The sequence below is a fragment of the Vanessa atalanta genome, chromosome 29, assembly GCF_905147765.1.
Source record: "Vanessa atalanta chromosome 29, ilVanAtal1.2, whole genome shotgun sequence".
Lineage (NCBI taxonomy): Eukaryota > Metazoa > Arthropoda > Insecta > Lepidoptera > Nymphalidae > Vanessa > Vanessa atalanta.
In genome coordinates, this window is record NC_061899.1 from 3,552,959 (window position 1) to 3,573,886 (window position 20,928).

At 35.0% G+C, this 20,928-nt stretch overlaps 1 protein-coding gene across 1 annotated transcript in view; it reads left to right on the plus strand.

The window, feature by feature from the left end:
- LOC125074968 (putative fatty acyl-CoA reductase CG5065) overlaps window positions 1-20,928 on the plus strand; it is a 33,360-nt gene that overhangs the window by 1,862 nt on the left and 10,570 nt on the right. The gene's annotated exons all lie outside the window — the stretch shown is intronic.

Genomic DNA, 20,928 nt, shown 5'->3' on the forward strand with positions numbered 1-20,928 from the left:
TTCACCGCCGAGCACGAGATGAATTATAAACACAAATTAAGCACATGAAAATTCAGTGGTGCTTGCCTGGATTTCAACCCGCAATCATCGGTTAAGATGCACACGTTCTAACCACTGGGCCATCTCGGCTCTCATATATATTTAAATTATACTAAAATTAAATTATAATTGTACGTATATACAGGTTATTTACTCGTCTTCCAGTCTTTGTTTTGTTCTTTATTATCAAAATTTAAAATTATAGACGAATTCAAGCGCAACTCATTCAATTAGCGTCTTATTTCTCCAATTACGTGAACAATGTCTTCTAATTACGTTACATAGTTACGTAATATACAATCTAATTAGCACAAATTCGAAAACGAAAAACGTGTTTAAAAAGGTACTAAATTGTCTTCAACTCGGAAATAATACGATGTTTCCTAATATTTCGTACATAATTACATAATAATTACAAATGCTTAATATTTTAATCGATGCGCAATGAAAAATATATCCTAGGGATCCATTTTCCCGCCATGACTAGACATCCGTATACATTACCCACTCATCAGATATTCTACCGCCAAACAACAGTACTCAATATTGTTGTGTTCTGTTTTGAAGGCTGAGTGAGCCAGTGTACAGACACAAGGGGCATAACATCTTAGTTCCCAAGGTTGGTGGCGCATTGGTATATTTTAATTTATGAATAACTGTGCTTTTTAAACATATATACAGACGGACTTAAGTGATTGAACTGTCTCAAAGGAAAGGTTGTCTATTATATATATTGAATTGACGCAATATCATTGGTCAATATTTGGAAAAACTTATTAACGGATTCGTCAAAAATGACATTTTGTTTATCGTCGTAGTTATCGGTTTAAGGGCCGCCTAGCGATGTACAATCTAAGGACTGATCCTGACCTCCTTTAAGCTTATTTATGGGGTCAATAGGGATATTAGTAATTCTTTATAATAGAGCATTTTTACAATTATTAAAAAAAAATTAAGATGTATTAAACAACATCTGTTCGTATTGCATAATATAACAGATCAATTATAAAACTCCATAGACTGTGTATGGTAAGGCTTAACTTTACACCCTAGATTGGTATATGATAGATAAATATATTTTTATTTGTATCATTCGAAGAATGTTGTTTCAAGCTGTCATTGTTTTTCTGTCCAATATTTTAAAGTAGGGAATGGATGTTTGAATGATTACATTGTTTAAACTCGCTTGTCTCAAAATGCACGTGTTACAGACAGTTTTTGTTTGCTTGATAAACGCATTTTTGCGTTTCCCCTACATGGAATGGGGGTATGTGGGACTCACGAATGCTAAGTGCGCCGGAATACCAACTTTGGTTCCGGTTGGCGGTGATTTTTGGGGTTCATAGAACTCTCTCCTACTTATGGCGACGCTTACGGCGCATAGCACCAACGCCTTCGTCCCGGTCTTCTTCTGCGAATTAAGTCATCGAAGGCACTTCAGTCCAGCTACGCCTCCTTCATCGACTTGACACTTTCGCAGAAAGAGATCATTTCCATCCAGCATCTCTTATCGAGAAGCACGTACAGCTGTTCTGCGCTTCAACTATTTCCGGTCGTTTCGAATTACCGCTCCGATTATAAAATTAAGAGACTGTTATACTTGTATCTGCATGTACGCTTGTTCACTATATCTCCAGAACGCTTAGCTAGTCACTATCGCTAGGTAGGGCTTTGTGCAAACCTATCTAAATAGGTACCACCCACTCATCAGATATTCTGCCGGGTGAGTGAGTCAGTGTAATTCGCACAAGGGACATAACATCTTAGTTCCCAAGGCTAGTAGCGCATTGGTGAATTAAGGGATGGTAGATATATTTATTCTAACAGCGCCGCAAAAAACAGTAAAGAAAATAAATAAAGTAGTTATATTAAAAGACAATTTTAATCTTTAAAACTGTAGTTAACTTGTTAGAATATTATATCAATAGAATTATTTATGCAATTACATAAAGATGGCAATTAAATTTGCTGCTGTTCCATAACAATTATAGTATTTACGTAATAATGGAAAAATTGTGCTCGTTTAATGTTTCATTTCGTAAATTGCAACGGATTAAGTAAATACTTGCTATTTGACGGATCTTGGAGGTGTCTTTTTTTAAATTAATTATTATCACACTATTATTTTAAGATGCACGCGTTCTAACCGATGATTTCGGGTTCAAATCCAGGCAGGCACCACTGAATTTTCATGTGCTTAATTTGTGTTTATAATTCATCTCGTGCTCGGCGGTGAAGGAAAACATCGTGAGGAAACCTGCATGTGTCTAATTTCAACGAAATTCTGCCACATATTCCAAACCTTCTCCTCAAAGGGAGAGGAGGCCTTAGCCCAGCAGTGGGAAATTTAGAGGCTGCTAATGTAAAAATGTAAAATGTATTAAAATAAGTTCAGTTACTTTATTTATTTAAAAGTAGTTGTCGTCCGCGGCTTCGTTCGCGTTGTAGCGGTTGGTCGGTTGGTTTTTGCCTCCTTTTGTTTATCCTTAGGATTCCCTCTTACTTTAATACCAAGATTAAGAAAAATCAGTTCAATATGGTCGCGAAAGGGTAAAGCGAAAGAGATAGACAGACAGCAAGGGTTAGTTTCGTATTTATAATATTAGTCTAAACTAGAAAAGCTACAAATGACATACAGACGGATATAAATTATTTGGACACTGTTAGTATTAGCCAACAGTTACGAACAGCCTTTTTTTTTTTTCTCGCTGGAAAAACGCGTTACGCGCTTCCCCCACTTGATGGAAGGTGGGGGGGTGGGACTCCCCGGAGCCCTGGACGCCGAGTGCGCCCAGGTACGCCGGGTTTACCCACTAAATACCAGCGGTACCCTCTCCGTCTTTCGGCGGGCGCCACGGGATCGCTTGACCGACACGTCTCGCTACCGAGCATTCCGTTGACGATGCTCGGCAGCGAGAGGTCTCCGCCCATAGTCGCCGCAAGGGTGTGCCTCTGGGGCCCCCACGCAGCACACTCACTCAGGGTTTGGTGCGCCGTGTCGACTGGCGCACCACACTCGTGGCAGGAGGGTGACACCTCCCGCCGCGCTATCCCGTCCAGGTACCTACCGAAGCATCCGTGCCCGGTAAGTACCTGCGTCATCCTGAAGGTGAGTTTGCCCTTCTTCCTCTCGACCCAGCGACTCAAGTGGGGCCGGATCGCCTCCACTGTCGCCAGGCCCACCGTGGGTGACCCCAGATCCTCCTGCCATCGGGCGGTCAGGGCTCGCTGGGCTAGAGCCCTGATCCGCCCGAACAGCCTCCCACAATCCGTCTGGAAATAGCTTTTGACTTGGGAACCTTTAAGAAAAGAGTCTTATGACCGCCTTAGAGACCGCCAACGCGCCTTCAAAGCCTGCAAAGCTTCATCCATGTTCCGTAGTCACCTTCCATCAGATGAGCCTCCAGCTCGCTTGTCACATATACCATAAAAGATTATACAAATACTAACTGAACTTGCGGCTTTACACACGCGACATTTATAGAACACAAACTTTCAACCCCCATTTTACCCCCTTAAGGGTTGAGTTTCGTAAAATCGTTGATCTTAGTTGATGTGTACATCCTATAAGGAACCTATCTGCTAAATTTCAAGTTCGTAGGTGTTGTGGTTTCTGAGATTTCATGATTAATCAGTGAGAGGTATTTCGCTTATATATATATATATGTTTATGTCATAAATATATACACTTGGAACTAGTATGTTATATCTCGGTGTGACAATATAATTACACTTTTAACGTTCGGTTTTTCCTCTTGCTCAAACGTTTCGTACCGTTCCACGGGTGAACGAGAAAGTAAAACCGTGACCCGCGGTCAAGAACGAATGGAGGTCCGTGCAATACAGACAACGCCTTAATGATAGGTAACTCTAACACTTATATATGTACGTACTGTAGCGAAAATATAATACTTTAGTAACAATCGGACTGCACTTAAAAAAATAAAAATAACTACTAAATTTACTAAAATAAATATTAAAAAGTACTCGAAATTTTAACTTTTAACTAGGGCTTTGTGCCCGTCTAAGAGCGTTTTCACATTATCCGATCCGATGTCGGTGACGGAAGACGACAGCTGACAGCCGATAGACACCATCAGCTATTTTCACATATTTCCGCCAAAATCGTTCCAATCCGGCCATTTGCTTCACAGCTCTGCAAGCTAAGGAGCAAACAGTCTGCTGTGATGACCATAATAGAAAACTTTATTTACTGTGTGTGTATATTTGATACGCAAAAAAAGATCCGTACAAAGCAAGTATTGGAAACTTCCCACTGTGAAAGCTAGAAATTCAGACCCTCGCATCAATGTGTATACGTTTAAAAATGTATCACAAAAACCTATGACTTAAATTACTTATTATATAGCTTAACAGGGAGAAGGGGGCAGCCTTCCATTGGCAGACTTGTATTATTCTAGACCACAGAGTAATATTGAATTAAATACAGGGATTGGGTTTTTATACAAAGATGTTGGACAGTTAACATACATCTTAAAACCAATAATTAATTAAAATAATTTTTTTTTCTGCTGACCTTCCTTTAGTATGAATCACACTTTGATGGTGGGTGTGTCTGTACATGAGTTAATAATTTCGTAAGATAACTGCGAAATCGTTATACCTTGACCATAAACTCCTGAACTGTTTTTGTAGAATTAATATTATAAAAAACACCTTAAAAAAAATAAAATTTTAATTTAAAAAGTAATGTCGATATCTCGCTGATATTTGCCTAGAGATCTCCCTTTTGATAAGGTTAGGAGCTAAATAGCCAATGATACAACGCTGCATTAAACATATTTCCTCCCGAATCATTCTTCATCTCCAAGCACGAGGTAAATTATAAACACAAATTAAGCACTTTAAAATTCAGCGGTGTTAAATAAACTCAATATTCAACATTTGTAACCATCACAACTCTTTTAAATATAAAGATAATCAATAGTATCGGTTCTATTTAATTATATATTAACTAACCTTAACATGCAGATGAACGTCGTCACGAACTTTTTTGGTTTTTTGAAATATTTACAACTTTAAAATAAACCAAATCAAAATACTCTTTATTGTACACCAGTAAACACATAATTTAATCACGTTTAAGAAAGATGCACAAGAGGATTATCGTTAAAACAGCGATCCCTTCCAGGCAACCTTAAGGTAGAGGAAAGAAACAGATGTAGAAAGAGGTAGGGGTGTACATAGCTGATATAAACGTAATATATAACATAACATTACAGTGAAATAAATCAATGTACAGTACCTGATACCTAACATGGATTCGTTTATATGTATGTATTTAATCAGATATAAATTATATATAAAATTAAACGAAAATTCTCGCTTAAATATACAACATAAACGTGCAAGATACTATTATTACTTTATAGCGTGTTATAATAATATAAGTGGTCACCACCGACCATAGACAAGGGCTGTAAGTAATATTAACCATTGCTTTCATTGCCAATGCGTCACCAACCTTGGAAACTAAGATATATCATCTCCCTTGTGCCTGTAGTTATACTGGCTCATTCACCCTTCAAATCGGAACGCAACAATACTGATGAGTCGTTATTACTTACCCAAAAGGACTTGCACAAAGCACCAAGCCACTACAATAAACATATCTCGTACAGGCTATCGTAAGAAACGAATTAGCTCGACAGTTTTCTCAACTTATTACGTTTTAAAATTGCACTCTATGAAAATCCTAATTTTATCAGGATAGAATAACCTTTTATTCTTAAAAAGATATAAGCTACATGTGTTCATTGGTACAATAAAGGACATAGAGTACCTAAAACATCTCCCCGTCACACGCAGACGATAACAGAAGACGATCCACAAACTTCCTTTTGCCGATTTTATTTGCAATCACCTCTAAAGCTATGAGCAAATCTGTTCAGTGAGCTGTCATGCGGAGCTTCCCATTGGTTCATCTGTTGCTCAGAGCTACTGCCGGTCTTCTAGCTCTGAGATGTGATGACGTTTTAGTCGTCTCACAAGCTGGTCCATGAAGAGTTGACGAGCGAGTTCGCTACGGATGGATTAACCGATCCAGAAACTCGCCTCAAATCTTAAGAACTCTCAGAATCTCAAAATATAGATAAAAAAATCATAAATTACTTACTGCTACATGATATATAGTTATTTACTATATTATCACAACAAACATACGTCTGTTTGATGTCCATCTATAAACACAAGCAGACGTGAGTGGATAGTTAATGAACGACTAAATAAATTCCAAGCATCATATGTAACCGACAGCAACGGATGGATTCTATGTCGGTTTTAAATCATAAAGTCCGCTATTCACTATACACTTTACGAAGTGATATATGTTAAGTACAATTATGGTAATGTTAGTTGTATTAATAAATACTATTATTATTAAATGACAATATTTAAATGTGCTATATATAACGTTTGTTTACGCAAACGTCCAGATCATTTTCACATAAGAAATAAATAGTTCGATGATTTTGAAGACGCACATAATTCGGATGTGATCGGTTTTACGAATTTCGGCAATGCTACATCTGAGTCGTGTCGTACTATACAACCTTTGATACTTTCGTTTACATATTATTTTTATTATTAAATGTCAGTATTATAATGTGCTATTATTAAGTTTATGAATCAGTTAAGAATATTTAACAAAATGGAACCACAACAACAACAACGTCACAACCAAATAGGGTACCATTGAAAATCAGCGTTGGGTTCTTGGAACCCAACTTGGAAGCTGAATGGTACACCTTTAGGACACGTTAACTATCTTTTTTTTATGGCATTGGTTGGCGGACGAGCATATGGGCCACCTGATAGTAAGTGATCTCCACCGCCCATAGACAAAGGCGCTGTAAGAAATATCAACCACTCCTTACATCACCCATGCGCCACCAACCTTGGAAACTGTTATGTCTCTTGTGCCTGTGATTACACTGGCTCACTCACCCTTCTAACCGGAACACAACAATACAGAGTACTGTTATTTGGCAGTAGAATATCTGATGAGTGGGTGGTACCTACCCAGGCGGGCTTACACAAAGCCCTACCACCAAGTAATCATTGTTTTGTTTTGTTGTTGTTGTTCTTTTTGAAGATTAAATTAATAGTTATAATTAGTTAATATGTTTTATTTTCGAGTCCTAATAAACATTTCTTTCTTTTTTTATATTTTAAATGATTAATTGCTTCATAATATATTTAGCCTGAAATGTCGCATAATCTCGCCTCTCTTTCAATCCTATGCAATCAGACAGTGACCGCAATAAAAAATCGTTTGGCTCTACCGACACCCATGTTGATATAGTTACGTGTATTCACTGCCGGAAGCTTGTTATACCAATGAATATTGAGTACAATAGGCACCGAGCATGTTCACAGAGATTACGCGTAAAATTTAAAAGAAAAATTGTGCAAAATAGTTCCCAGAAGTCGTGTTACATAAATAATGGTCATGACACACATCGCTCGTGACGCAACCGCTTTTTAATCCATTCATCAAACTATAACCTTCAGAATTGCTTAACATTAAATGATTTGATTACATCCTATTAATTTAAAGAAAAAAGTTACACTATTCAACATGGACGTATTTTTCGCCACTAAAGAACGTAAGATTAAATTAAATTATGCTGCTTTAGCTGAGAGTGCGGGTTTAGCCGCGCAAAATTTATAAAACAAACTTCCAATCCCCGTTTTTGGGGGGTGGAGTTTAGTAAAATCCCTATAAGGAACCTATTTGGAAAATTTCAAGTTTGTAGGTGTTATAATTTCTGAGATTTCGTGATTAATCAGTGAGTGGTATTTCGCTATTATATATACAGGGTTATTGTTAATTCGACGAATTCCCGTTGGGAGGTGATAGAGGTGACTATTTGTGATAATTTTAACTCCCATATGCATGATTCAAAAGTGAACCACTATTGAATTATCACGTTTTTTAGATTTTTTTCAAAATAAGTCAAAAATGCAACTTCAAACATTTATTTTAAAAAAAAGTATCAATAATTCAATACACTTCACTTTTGCATCATGCATATGGGGGTTAAAATTATTGCTAATAATCACCCCTATCACCTCCTTACGGGAATACCTTGAAGTGCCAATAACCCTGTATATAGATTTAAACGGGCTCTTAAAATTTCTTTACTTGTGGTTGAGTTTTGTGCAAGCCTACCTACAGACAAACAACGATACGTATTTTTGTGTTACGGTTTGAAGGGCGAGGCAGCCAATGTAACTACAGGCACAAGGGACGTAACAAATTAACCCCCAGTGTTGGTGACGTGTTGGTGTTGTAAGGATTGTAGAATATTTCTTACAGAGATAAAGAGTAACTACTGAGTTTTTTGCCGGTTCTTCTCGGTAGAATTTGCATTCCGAACCGGTGGTAGCTTCACTTTAAATAGTTTGTTAAATGACCTGCCTACTTGAATAAAGTATATTTTGATTTTGTTTTTTTTTTTTTGAGCGCCTATATAGCAGTGACCGCAAAAGGTGGCCCAAACGCCGGTCCGCCTACGTCTATCATAAAAAAATATTCCAATAGAATCGTCATATTCAATTTAAAACTACGAATCATAATGTAAATTACATCGAGATGAACCGACAACAAATTCCACCTTTTAAAATGACAATTCAAAAGTGCTTATAAAAGCGAACTTCAATGAAGTATGTTGATTTTGTAGTGTGTTAGTAAAAAACCAGGTAAGTGCGATTCGGACTCGCGCACTGAGGGTTCCGTACCACTAAACATATAGACAAATAGTTTCTGTAACAATATTTGTTTTTCCTATAGGTACTTGAGGTACAAGGTATTCCTTCTTGCTAAATTTCACGATTCAAGGTCAACCGGAAGTAGGTTTTGATTCCTTTTGTGATTTAATGAGAAATGAGATTTAAAAAGACTACATATTTTAATTGCGTAAACTTAGAGGTTTGATTTTGTTCACAGCTTATATAGCGGTTCCTATTTCCTATACGGAACCCTAAAAAGACAAAATCAACATACTTAGTTACTAAGTAAGTATACTTACCTCTTTATACGTTATATGTCATAGTATATGAAGTAATTTATTCAATACTAGCAACATCGCCAGCGTGGTTTTCCGTTTTTGTCATAAATCTTAAAATAATCAAGTACTTAGCTAGCACGGGGCCCCATCTACCCTTTTCTAAGTTCCTACTTTTCTACCACGAAGTGAATATATACCATCATACTATTTAAATAAAGAAATATTTGGCTTCAATAGTTTCGTTACCCAATTTTGGGCACCACCCGTTTCGCGGACCCTAGCCAATTGCTATGCCTAATGGATAATCCGACCTTAAGCAGTAATTAAAAAAAAAAAAAAAATAATAATATGCCGTTTTCAAGATTATCCCCGATAACCGAACAAAAAAAAAACAGAGATAAAAAAAATGTTTATTTTCGCTTTAAATTTATTTATATGTGTAGATTACAGTACATTAAGCTATTTTCCATTTTTTTAAGTCATAATAACTATGATGTCATATTTAAAATAAACAAACACTTTAACCGTTTAGTTCACAATGTTTGATTTATTAGTTAGTACTTGTTGGATTAGTAACTTGAATTCAACATAAACTCGGATAGTTAACTGAACTAGATATATGTAATAATAATTATTACGGTTCAGTCAGGGCGAAAAATGAACTCCTGTCACCAGAGGGGACAATAAGACGAAGTTTTATACGTTTAATAAAGGTTTTTGCGCTTTTATTCCAAGGTGAACGTGAACGTGTTTGAATTACAAATGGGACAAAGACTTAATTTGGTATTACAAACGAATATATATTTTTTATGATATTTATAGGCGGACGATCAAACGGGTCACCTGATGGTAAGTGGTCACCACCATAGACAATGGCGTTGTAAGAAATATTAACCATTGTTTACATCACCAATGCGCCACCAACCTCGGGAAGTAAGATTTTATGTCCCTTATGCCTGTAGTTACACTGGCTCACTCACCCTTCAAACCGGAACACAACAATACTAAGTACTGCTGTTTGGCGGTAGAATATCTGATGAGTGGTCGGTACCTACCCAGACGGCCTTGCACAAAGCCCTACCACCAAGAATTATACAATATTTGCATTGTTAGTTCGTTTCAGCTTATTCAGCGGCGGCTTCGGTCCTTAAAACTGTTCTTCTGATATGCAGGTTAGGTAGGTAGATAACTACACAAAAGCCTTTCGTTGCACCCAGTTAACAATATCAGTCCATCAGATCTTGTATCATCTCTAATTCCACGGGTCTTAATAAGGTAATAGGAGCAAGAACATCGATGATGGCAAGGACCCTTTTTATTACACAATGATACAAAACCGTAACCTAAATACTTGACTTTGAACTCCTCGAATATATCGAGTAAGCCGAAAGAGTCCACCTCCATCAACACGGACATCTGTGCTAAAAGCGTTGTTTAGCATTGCTTCCAATCAGAGACCTTTTGATATACGATAAACATCCATTGTCTAAAAGTGTCCCAACATTTTTAGAGGGTAACGTACAACCATTGACTCTTCAATTGATTAAACTATAAGTACAGCACGGTTTTATTGTTGTTAAATTATGTGTCAAACTATGTACCGTATTATGAATGATACCTAAGATCTCTCTCCTCGTTTATTCTAAAAGAAATCGCATCAGTTTCATTCCGTAACGTTTTAAAATATTCTATAAATGATGTAACTTTAAATTAATTAGTAGAGCGAGTTTTACAAGAATGTCGGATTGTTTTTTTTTTTTTTTTACTATAAACTTAGTTATAAAATTTATTAAATTGTATAATTTATTATAAGCTTTAAGCATTATTATGCGTAGGATTTTGAATTTTAATTTTTACCATTATTCGAGGAGAACAGTGACATCGGAATGCGGATTTTATTGATAAACTCATTTTAGAAAAAAAAAAGTTATCGTCGTGAAGTATTTTTCTGTGTTAATAGAATAGCTCTAAAGAACTAGGTTTTCGAGAATCGTATCGGAATCAAAACCAATTCGCTCAGGTGCAGACTACTGACGATCTCACCTGACCAACGAAACAATTTTAATATACCTTTCAGGTCATCTCATATAGAATGCAAGACGCCCGGGTTTTTACACCCTTGCAAATTTTATCTCTCGCTGGGTTAACCTGCTATGCATTTCTCCCACATGAAGTGGGGAGGGGGTTGGACTTACCGGTGCCCGGAACAACCGGTGGTACCCTCTCTGTCTCTTCAGGCCCTGACTTGTTAAATTTAATCTTACTTGAACCTTAAACGGCAGTCATACAAAGAGCAATGTCAATCAGAAAAAAATATGTTATATGTACCTATGTATAATAAGCAAAAATTGCAGGTCCAAACAATCACCACTGAATACTTAGAGCCCCCTTTTTGTTCATCTCGTACTTAATGATGAAAACATCTCTAGGTATTCAAAAGTATAGTTTTATGTTTGTCCTTTTGAGATCGAGATTGTTTCGTAAATTTTTTATCAAATTCGCTTCTGTGGTTTGATCGTGAAAGCGTAACAGACAGATAGACAGAGATACTTTCGTACTTATAATTATATTTAATTGCGTATTTAGCATACATTGTTGTAAAGCCGAGGCGGAGGCGTACCTCGGCATAAGACGTGTGACGTTACGTCAGGAAAAAATCGGGCCTCTGTCCACTCGAAACGTGGTTCATATTCATAATTGATTTAATAACACACAATTATATACAAATATACAACTTTTTGTTAACAATAATCGTTTTCAAAATTAAACAAAATGAATAATAAAATAAAAAAAAATATTTTATTTCTTGCTTCGACTATTAACAATTATTTCAGAAAAAAAAGTTTATGTGTGTGTGTGTGTGTAATGTAATTGTAGTATTAGCGAACTGAACGTGGTATTCCCTAACATAAACCAAAGCACGTCAGCTATAACGTCACTGCATTGATATTAAAGTCGAATGGAGTTCATAGACCTGGTATTCTCTGAGAATAAACTCGAAATTAGCTACAGAACCCAATTTTCATAAATCAGATAGTGCTGTGCGGTATTGATTTTAATAGTCATAGATTTAAAGTTGGTATTACAATACAGTGATATTCGACGTAGGCTTTAACGATTATGACAGGATACAAAAAGTAAAAAGTATCACAAATAATTGTTTAAGCGTGCCAATGCTGTGGTGACCACTAATCGTAGCTTATTTCAAATCCGCTTATATATATTAAATTAAAAAAAGGATCGCAATATGTATTTACAAGTAACTAAAATAAATTTACTAGAATTCTCGCCACCATTCCACGCGGTCATGATTTTGTACAGTAAATATTTTTATTCTTATTTGTACATAATTAATGTTAGTTAATAAATTCTACGATGAAAATTTTATAGGTGCTTGCGTGAGTTTGAACCCGCAATCAAAAATCAAAATCAAAATATACTTCATTCAAGTAGGCTTTTACAAGCACTTTTGAATCGTCATTTAACAGACTATATTAAGTGAAGCTACCAACGGTTCGGAATGGAGATTCTACCGAGAAGAACCGCCGAGAAACTCAGTAGTTACTCTTTTTCAACGTCTAAAAATACAGTCATGTTAGTTAAATACAATTATATATGTATGTTATGACGTCTCAAAACGGACCATATTGGCTCGGCTATCTTAGTACACAGTACGTTCAATTAATCCACACTGGAAATCCGTTTCATAATTGATGGCATATGACGTGTTTACTTAACGGAAAAAAACTTTACCGAGACATTGTCGTATCCTCTTGTCTTCTTCCGGTCGATCGCACGTAATAAAGAGATATATCTCTTTAACATATGTGCTGTGATTGTAATATTCAAGGTTATTGGCTAACTACAGCCACAAGGGACATAACATCTGATTACCCAAGTTCGGTGACATCAACGATGTGAATTATAAGGGATGGATATTTATTGGTTAATATGGTCCGAAGTTGGGTAAACACCGTGTTATTTGGGAGATGGACCATATCGGTTTAAGAGATCGTCGTGCAGTTTGCCGTCACGGCGTTGATCTGCCCAAGGAGTACCAATAAATATTTCATATGAATTTGATATATCTTAGATTGAGATGGCCCAGTGGTTAGAACGCGTGCACCTTAACCGATGATTTCGGGTTCAAACCCTGCCTGGGCACCATTGAATTTTCATGTGCTTAATTTGTGTTTATAATTCATCTCGTGCTCGGCGATGAAGGTAAACATCGTGAGGAAACCTGCATGTGTCTAATTTCAACGAAATTCTGCCACATGTGTATTCCACCAACCCGCAATGGAGCAGTGTGGTGGAATATGCTCCAAACCTTCTCCTCAAGGGAGAGGAGGCCTTAGCCCAGCAGTGGGAAATTTACAGGCTGCTAATGTAAAAAAAAATTTATATAAAATAGGATGTACTACAAAAGGACTAAAATAAACGGGTCGACTTTATCGTCTAAGTGAATCGATATCGCTAAATTTCATTCTATTATACCAGTCTGAGTGTACTCTCAGTGGCAAAGAGTTGATCACTACATTTGGTGGTAGGGCTTTGTGCAAGCCCGTCTGGGTAGGTACCACCCACTCATCAGATATTCTACCGCCAAACAGCAGTACTCAGTATTGTTGTGTTCCGGTTTGAAGGGTGAGTGAACCAGTGTAACTACAGGCACAAGGGATATAACTTCTTAGTTCCCAAGGTTGGTGGCGCATTGGCGATCTAATGGTTAATATTTCTTACAGCGCCATTGTCTATGGGCAGTAGTGACCACTTACCATCAGGTGACCTATTTAATCGTCCACTTACCGATATCATAAAAAAAAAGTGAAACTTTTTTTTCGACGCGTCGTCTACTTGGACAGTCTTTGTCTTTGTCAGACATATAAAAAAATCAAAGGGCATCTTGCGGAAAGTAATAAATTGACAGCTTATCGGAATCGAATCGAACCGTAATTCTTGCCATTCAGCCGATTACAGTTGCGGTTCGGTCTGGATCGAAATAAAATCGGGAACGTATCTTTACCGTTATAAGTAAAATGGACCAAATGTAGTATCTTATTAAAAAAAATCTTTCGAATATTTTAATAGTAGGTATTACGTATGACGCAACAAAGACATTATATGAAAAATAATAACACACATTGGCGAAAGTTAATAAAATATCACAAGTGACATAAAAACTGAAATGTCAAACGACGTTTTGAAATCAAAAGGTTTCGATGTAAGGTGTAAAAGTTTAATGATACACTTCCTCTGTATATGCGGAAGGTACGTTTACGTACACCTTATTGAACGTCATTAAAAACTAGTGTGTGGGCGACTTCGCTATCGTGTGAGGCATGTATCGGGTATTCTTTGTTTTTTTTCCGTATTACTGACAACGTGTATAGAAAATATACGTTGAATAATTTAGAATTAAAAGCGTAACAAACAAATAAGTCTTTTATAATGGTAAGATTTCGATTGGCGCCAATCACGAAACGCTACGTCGAAAAGTAATCAATAAATATGTTCTTTTTTTCTCAATATACCTATCAAACATAATTACAGTGTTTAATTGTATGCTTTCGAACGTAGAATCTACTTCGAAGAACCGGCAAGGAATTGAGCAACTTTTTTTTTAAAAATTAAATCAATCAAATTAATAACTAAATTCATGCTTAACGTTTTTTTTTTTTATTAAGTAATACCTTTGCCTTCGATTTTTTTTTTCGTAACATGATGTCAAACACAGTTGGTATTTACCTACTTAAATAGCAATTTAATTGGTATTTATTTTAGTAGATATATTTGATTTTAATGATCGTAGGTAAAACTTATGTAAAATATAAAAAATTAAACAAAAGAAAAAAAGACTTAGGCTATTGACATTGACAAAACGAACGAATGAATTTAATAACGTTCCATTTTCAAATATAATTATTACTTTTATTATTTACCTTCATTTAAAATCATTTAATATTTAAATAAAAGGTAAGTATTTGTCAGTTGAATTAACATATTAAATTATAATATTTACATACGACAAAAGACTTGAATATTTATATGTAAATTAAGTACCTATCTATAAATAATTATTGGATAAATCATGGCGGTAGAGCGACGACAAGAATACAATATTTAAAGTATAAACTTCAAGAATGAATTAATTACATCAAAACTTTAGATTTAATAATACAGTTCCGTAATCGATCAAAATTACTTATAAAAGCCTACTCGAATACATTTTTTTTTCGTTTGATTAATTGTAATTATTAGTATTTAAATATTTGCAATGCGTCATCAGCTGTTTTAATTCAATCAGGTGTTGCCAGGCATTTTTATACAACAGTTTTTTTTGTGTCGTTATTTAATTTTGGTTTATCTATAGTAGTCGTGCAACGACAACCGCCATATTGATACGTGTATTCTATAAATTTGGTAATTATTATAATCATTGTCGTTTGTCACATTCTGATAATTCACGATTGCGTTCTACGGTGTGAAGCGAGTTTCTTGTTACAGAATACCTCCTCTGTGCAGTTTCAATGTAATCCCATCTGAATTTTATTGTTAAGTTTTAATTTAAAGCAGGCAACACACACGGGCAGATTATTAAATAGTAGTGTCTAAAAACATATATTACATGTTAAAAATTTTAAACCCAAAAAAGTCTTGAAGCTCGTAGGTAGATAGGAACACATCAAATATTCTACCGCAAAATGTCAATACGAAATATTGTTGTTTCGATTTGAAGGGCGAGTGAGCCAGTGTAAATACAGGTACCATTGACATCTTAGTTCCCAAGATTGGTGGCGCATAGGTGATATGAGGATATGATTAGTATTTCTTGCAGTAACAAAATCTATCGGTAGTATTGACAAATGACAGACATGTCCTTTGTCACCGATATTTTTGACGTTACAAAAGTTGTCAACTTTACTCAAAAAGGTTGACATAATTATTTTTTTTACCGTGTTCTATATTTGAATATTGTTACACGCATTCTTTCGTCGTAGCATTTAAGAACCATAAGGAAATCGGAGCAATTGTTAAGTAAATTGTGGGAAAATAATAATTTTATGTCGTGGGATACTAAATTAACCAACTTTAAACTAAAGAGGATATTAATTTACGCGATATTTAAAGGAATATCGTTGATTCAAACCCGAGTAAGTACCACTGATGGAGATTAATTTGAGTATTTTTATTTTGTATGCAAATAGGCAGGTGGGGCATCTGATGGTAAGTAGTCACCGCCTCCGATAGACATTGGTAATATAAGAAATATTAACCTTGGGAACTAAGATGCTATGTCAGACGTACCTGTAATAATTTATTCGCCCTTTAAACCGGAACACAAATAATACTAAGTATTCCTGCTTGACGGTAGAATATCAACAAATGTCTTGAAGCAGCCTTGCAGAACTTTCGATAGATGACCTCGAAAACTATTCGTAAATATATCTATCGTATTGATCAATACTATCGATAGTATCGATAGTTTCGGACTATCGATAGTTTAGGTTAAAAGTAATACTATAAATAGTATTGCTTATGGGGACCTATCGATACTATCGGTGACAATACTATCGATAGACTATCGATACTATGTCTAACACCTTAACTATCGATAGACTATCGATATGCCACACTATCTTGAAGTTCTGTGGGACTATTGCAATTAGATCTTTGATAAATGTTGTGTGTCGATAAATCAGTATTGTGGAGTATTATACTGCATGGGTCCATAATAATGATTTATAATTTTTTTATTTGATTTGATTTGATATCAACCCACAATAAATATTTGTTAGCAACCTTTGTTATGATCTAACCGAAATAACTTCACTGGAAGTCTGTACAATGCCATGCCTTGGAAATCTTGTCAATCCATTGGTGAAACTGAACTCTTGCCGGTCGTATCGATTTTGCTGTAACATAGGATTATGAGAGTTAAACGACCTCCGTGGTCGAGTAGACTAAGGTCCCGGGTTCGATTCCCAGCCGAGTCGATGTAGAAAAATTTCATTATTTTTCTATGTTGTCTTGGGTCTGGGTGTTTGTAGTACCGTCGTTACTTCTGATTTCCATAACAGTGCTTTAGCTACTTACATTGGGATCAGAGTAATGTATGTGATGTTGTCCAGTATTTAAAAAAAAATCGAGTTACAAAACAGATTGAGGTCCTGTGTTTGCACACACATACCTCCGTATTTGACTAATCTCGCCAGAATTTACCGCTTTGGTCAAAATGGATCAGGACTTAACAAAAATATAATTTCGTGAAATATAGACAGTTTAATTATAAGCTTGATTTTTATATACATAGCAAAACACACACTTATACATATAAAAAAATATCTGCTGACATCTGTTTGTATATGATAATATATATCCTCCAAGGGCGATAGTCTCTAGCACGCGCTTAACATACGTAATATATTTTATCCAACTACGTTGAAGTCAAGGAGGATACTGTATTTAACGTCTAGTTAGCAACTAGAGCGTAAACTTTACCAATTTTTATTGTAATACACGCATATCTTTTAAGATTACTTAGTATTATTATAATCAAAATCAAAATATACTTTATTACATAATATGTTCATTTGAGAACGTTTGAATCACAATTTTGATTAAATTAAACCTAAATCTACCACCGGTTCCGGAATGTATGAAACGTGAACCGACAAGAAATTCAGTAGTTACTGTTTTCATAAAAATCATTTACATAGATAATTGAATACAATAATTGATTTTATTACTGCTCTTACTGAGGCTCGTGGAATTAGTCGTGATGATGGTAAGAGACCTGATGGACTGACATTGGTTCCCTGGGAACGAGGACGGGCACTTGTGTGGGACGCAATATGCGTTGACTCGCTGGCCCCGTCTCATATCCGAGAGACAATGTTCCGTTTTCGCAGCGGAAAAAGATGAAGCGAAGAAATTATCCCTTTAAAACGATCTCTTTTACGTTGAACACGTTCTTATTTACTGTTTAAACATATAATGTACTCACTGCAATGGATATTAAAATTTAATGTAAGTCGCCATGATGTTTAATGAATGTTTATTCATGAGACGGTAAGACAAATGTATTAAATACGCAAAGTAGGTAAAATGGCGGCATGTGTAAAATAAAAACAAAAAAAATAAATTGTTTTTCATTATCTGTTGCAATGAAGTTGAATGAAAACGTATAATGTCATCGCCTTTTATACTATGTTCGTAAATTAAATAGATTCAACAACGTTCCTTAATATACAGAATATCTGTCACAAAAGTGATTATTGAAATCAATCTGCTAGTTCTTGAGATTAACGCGTATATACAAAGTTTCCAACTAGCCTTAAGCACAAGAAGGGCCCTTAAAAAGGTTTTTGAAAGAGATTCTTCTCGCCTATCCAATTGTGCACGATTCGACCATAATCGGCGTAGTATTTTGCAGCCTCTGTATCCTGGAATAAACCCTACTTTCCAGCTCTGTAATATACGTATAAATTAGATCTAAAATATGATTACTTAGATAGAAAAAGGGTATAAAAATAAACAAAACACGATGAATAGTTTTTTATTTTTTATTTTAGACTGCATAAGGAAAATAATATAAAGCCAATCAAATTAATTCTTTTATATCCCGTTTACGACTATTTTGGAGTAAAATGTATAAGGCTTATGAAAATCTTAACAAACACGCACATCTACTTCACAAGATGTCCGTGTTTTGTTAAACTCAACGCTGGATTTACAATGAAAGAATGTCAGAGCAAAATTAAGATGAGAAAATGCGTTTCTTAATTTCCAAAATATGAATAATTAATAAAAATATAATAAATTTTCTTTTGTTAGTTTTTTTTTTGTATTGAAACTTTATTCAAAACATGACAATGGACCTTTTTTACAATGCCCAGGGTGCCATGGTTGAATCCAGCACTGGTTAAACTGTACTTTATAAGATACAATGTGCGGTATAAACCACAGATAACATATAATTATATGTTATAAATTATAATCTGTGAATCGTGTTTGAGCTTGTCGAAACATTATATTAAGAGTTAATAGACGTTTAGAATAAACTGTCTTCCTGCCCCGACTTCGCATGAGAAGAATAAACCTGCACAAAACATTTAATTGCAATACAATAATACAAGAACTATTTCAGACAATTAACTCTAAACCTCATGTATTAGTTTTGAATCACTCGGTTCATTGCTGAAAATTCGTTGGGTATTTAGTTTATCGCGTTTAGGCAGACAGACGCGGCGAGGTTATCATATTTCCCATAGGCCGGCAAAGGCACCTGCAAGCTCCCAGGTCCAGGGCGGTGGTAGTCGCTTTCCACCACATCAGCCTCCTGCCGTTGCCACCTAGATCATAAAAAAAAAGAAAAATATTGTTTATTAAGTAACAAAATTCAAATAAAATATTTGTTCCATAAAAAAAATTTGTTACGTCACGGTACGCTTGTGAAACATCGAAATTGATGTTTATCTAAATATTTTTTAATTAAAAAAAAACCTTTTGTTTTTTTAATAAATCAAATTGATGAAACCGAGTTTCGTTTTTTTTTTTTTTATAACATTAGGACTTTTGTAATGGATATAGGCCTTGATCACGCAAAGGAGATTGAGTCGCTTATGGTAAATTTTCATTAAAATCCATTCAATAGTTTTTGCGTGATAGTCACAAACATACATACATACAAACTTTCGCCTCTATGGTATTAGTAAGGCTATAAATACATTTATATTTCTTGTATAAATTAACTCTGTTCTGCATCATGTATGATTATGAGTGGTGTTAATTGGTTTATTAAGTTTATCTATTGAAATCATCATCTTTATAAAGCGAGTAACTCGTAAAACGTTCTATCTTTGTGTGCGGCAACCATTACTAACACACTAAGCATGTAATCTCGATTGCACTAAGCACGTATTCGTTATCCAATATTTTTATTTTTTTTTATTTTTACATTGACTTGCATCCGTATTTTTTGAGATTCCTTTTTGGATACTTACAAATGTCTATATAACAATTAAAGATTTTGTGTATCAATTATAGTATTTTTTATTTATGGAATTGTTTGGCTGACGATAATATGGGCCACCTGATGGTAAGTGGTCACCACCGTTCATAGACAAAGGCGCTGTAAGAAAAATTAACCATTCCTTACATCACCAATGCGCCACCAAACTTTGGAACTAAGATGTTACGTCCCTTGTGCCTGTAATTACACTGACTCACTCAATCTTCTAGCCGGAACACAACAATACAGAGTACTGTTATTTGGGGGTAGAATAAAATGTCTAAAATATAACAATATAATATAATCTCAAAAGAAATGTCTATACTATGTCTGACCTATAAACTAAAATATTATTATTCTCAAGCGGTTAAGTGGTTACAAAAGTTGTACTATACCACAATATTATTCAAACCCAAATTTGTAAAAGCGTGTGCCCTCCGAAAGAGCGGTTTAATCTTTAAATGTTTGTATTAAATAATTTTAATTATCTGTAAACATATTAAAATACGATTTTATATAACCTAAGTATTACATTGTCCAAAGATATTTATATTTATATTATTTTATGTTTAAATAGTGTGGTTTGTTTAATTCCGTTAATTCAACTTTATAAAGATTGTATTCCGATACAAGTTCCATTGAATCGCAACCGTATCGTTATGATAGTGCAATAGGAAAACAAGCGATAATTATTATGATTTGTTACTTGATATTACTTAAGCTTAAGTTTTTAAATTAAAATACGGGAATATCTCTTGGATTACTTACAAGCTTCTCAGTGACATGAAGTATAAAAATAAAACTAGGTAGAAATACTTGACAGATCTTCTTGGACTGTTTGGC